Below are 3281 nucleotides of genomic sequence, written 5' to 3'. Positions count from 1 at the left end.
TCTCAGATCTCACAAATGAGAAATACACAAAAGACTCTCAAATTTCTGAATAACACTCAATGACACAATCATCATGCCACAAAATAACCCTAGGGGGCTGGGGTATAAATAGCACTCCGAAATAAGATAGATAGACACGCTGAAAACGCTGACCGCCACACTCCGCGCGCAACTCACAGAGTTGCGCTGACCCTCCGCACGAAACTGAACCACTTGCGCGCGCCTGTCGTGCGCGACTCCCAGTGTTGCGCACACCCGAGCTCTCGCTCGCTGTCGAGTAAACTCTTGCTCAACCCAACCGCACCTAAATACCTCTGCGAGCTATAGCTCGGTCACCTAGGAGCTATAGCTCCAATTTCGTCGCAACCTTCAACCTTGCCAACGAACTACTGAGCTACCTCGCGAGCTACCGCTTACTACTCCAGGACCCGAAAACAGATTCAAGGCATATTTCTAACAATAACCCTTTAATGTAAGATTAAGTTTAGTTCTCGTCTTCATTAAAGCAGGAACTAATTAATTCAAGATCTGGAAATTTTGTGTAACTTGTATGCTCTATGGATTTGAGGTTGAAACCATGTAGTAGTACTACTACTACCTTACAGAATGATCTAAATTGCGGCGATTACCTTCTATTAGATAGGCTCACCAATTTACCTGATGAATTGATTCGGATACTGTCTTTGCTTCCCACCAAGGATGCTGCTGTAACTAGCATCTTGTCCAAGAGGATGAGCTGTATTTTCCCTTTCATTACGAGCCTCGACTTTGATGATTCACCTATATCTCATTGTTCGGATCCTCCCTTTGCGATCCAACATTTCCCCACTTTCGTCACCTTTGTTGACAGTGTTCTGTCTGCATACCAGTCTCAGTATCTTACCAGCTGTAAACTTGGATTGGGTGTAAGACTTCATGGGCACATGTTGTTTGGATTGCGAAAGTAATCTACCATGTGAGACAGACTGCTGCCCGGACTTGAAAGCCTCAAAAATTGATGCGTGGATATCTTTTCCATTAACCCATTGTGGCCTCAGAGAGCTTGACCTCCGCATTCAGGTGAAGGAGCCTGGTGATTGTCTGCTCCCCCTAGAAATTTTCACTTGTGAAACTTTGGAGGTGTTGAAGCTCGATGTTAACCTTAGTCTTGATCGAACTTCAACGAGTAATTCCCTGTTCCTCATGGGGTATGTGTCAAGAGCAGAGAGGTCCACCCCAAACTAGTGAAAAACATCACATTATATTCCAAACTTCAACCATGTCATCCTTTCATCTTCCAAACTTGAAGCGACTCCAATTACGTGTGCCTGTCATTTCCGAGGTAGGCTTTGTGACAAGGCTAGTTTCCAGTTGTCCTTTACTTGAAGACCTCATGGTGGATGTGATTTGGAGCCAGGCGTATTTCGTAAATATATCTTCCCCTTCTCTCCGGAAATTAAGCTTATTTGTGTATAATTATGATGATAATGAAGCTGATAACAAATTTGTTCTTATTAATACTCCTAATTTGGAGTATCTCAACTACAATGATAAATTAGCATTACAGTACTCTGTCCCAAACATGAATCCTCTTGTTAAAGCAGATGTCGGCCTTGCAAATAAGACGTTTGGGCCATCTGAGGTTCCTCTTGTGCAAGTGCTTAACCTTATCAGAGTCTTGTCTAATGTGCGGCATTTAACTTTTGTCTCGGTTTCTTGTTCAAATTTTATTATTGATAAATGTGAAATTGAATGGCTATTTGTTAACTTTTGGTTGAAGGATCTAAGCCGTGTTGATTTAAAGGATCGTCTGCCCGTTTTTCATAACATGAAATGTCTAGTGCTGAAATATAATTTTAACTGTTGGGACAAATTGCTGCTGGCATTTCTAAATTGCTCTCCTGTGTTAGAAACGCTGGTCTTTCCACAGGTTAGTGTGTGAATTTATCTCTTACTTGTATTTGTTATTAAATTTTCTAAATGTGGAGCGTATTTTATCTAGTGTAACAATTTTACTTTGATTACCATGTACTTAATTTGCAGGGTTTAGTTCACCCTCAAAGTACTTGGAAATGTTGGAATAGTCGTTACTATCTGGATAAACGAGAATTTTGTAGAACCGCTCTAGCAGTAATTCCTTCATGTTGCCGCAATCATCTTAAAAGAATTGTGATAAAGCATTATTGTGGGGTTGAAAGGGAATTAATATTAATATTAAAAAAATAATTACTCATACTACCTCTGTTTTGTTTAGTGTTACTCACTTCCATTTCACGTGGTTCGACGTACTACTTTGACCATTAATTTATTTGATTATGCATTTGAAAAAACCTTGATATAATGAATTCATAATAATATCTATAAATACCTATACTAAAGTGAAAGCTTTTTTTTTGGAATTTTTCTGCTTAAACTTTACTTATTTATTATTTTTTGCAAAACTATTAATTTGTTTATCACAAACTTTCATTTGTGGTTTGCTACACCGTATGATCAGGGTTACTCAGTCGATCAGGGGTTATTCGATTAAGGGTTATTCGATTAAGGGTTACTCAATCGGTTAAAAGTTATTCAGTTCAGGGTTACTTGATCAGGGGTTACCCGATTAGTATTTTGGTGTGTATCAACCGGCCTCCCAGAAAACGCGCTGATACTTCAAAGTAAGCACTAGTATATTTAAATAGTAAAAAGACAAAATGCTACAATTACTATAAAACGAAAGTAATAATTGACGTAATGTATAGTACAATGTACATTTCTTTTTTAATAGTAAGGAGGAGCATGAATAGACATTTACCCTTATGTTTTCTTTTCTAATATTTGTAGGTTAGACACTTGGAAATAGAGGGGAAGGTAAGGGAATCCCTACCCCAAAAACCCTCACTTGGAAGATACAAACTCCAGACCTCTATGATGAGGTAAGAATCTTACCAAGTAATCTAACATTTGTCGGTATATAGTATATTGTACAAATATACTCGGTTAGGGGTTACTTGGTCAAGTGTTACTCGTCGATTAGGGGTACTTAATGGGTCAGGGTATTTGGTCAAGGGAAAGTTGAGGCTGATATGAGGAAACGTTACCCATAACAGTTTGACTAAGGTTAGTGATCGAGTTACGGGGGCGTAACTTCTTTTAAGGGGGGTAGAGGGTGATAGAGTCTCGCGCGTTTACTTTTCGAGTCATTTTTTAGTAATTTTGAGTCTTTCTTAAGTTAGTTGGAGTCTTGAGTCAAGTTAGGATGTGCATTAACCAATGATTTAAAATGATTTTCATATCTCTTTGGAATAAGTTTCGAGACG

The 3281-nt window shown here is 38.8% G+C and overlaps 1 pseudogene; it reads left to right on the top strand.

Annotated features, from left to right (window-relative positions):
* The first annotated feature begins 557 nt into the window (after positions 1 to 557).
* Positions 558 to 3068, top strand: LOC110729947 (annotated as a pseudogene).
* The last annotated feature ends 213 nt before the right edge of the window (positions 3069 to 3281 follow it).

This window comes from Chenopodium quinoa, unplaced genomic scaffold (assembly GCF_001683475.1).
Source record: "Chenopodium quinoa cultivar QQ74 unplaced genomic scaffold, ASM168347v1, whole genome shotgun sequence".
Classification (NCBI taxonomy): domain Eukaryota; kingdom Viridiplantae; phylum Streptophyta; class Magnoliopsida; order Caryophyllales; family Amaranthaceae; genus Chenopodium; species Chenopodium quinoa.
The sequence above is the reverse complement of the archived record's forward strand: the minus strand, read 5'-3'. Positions and strand labels throughout refer to the sequence as shown.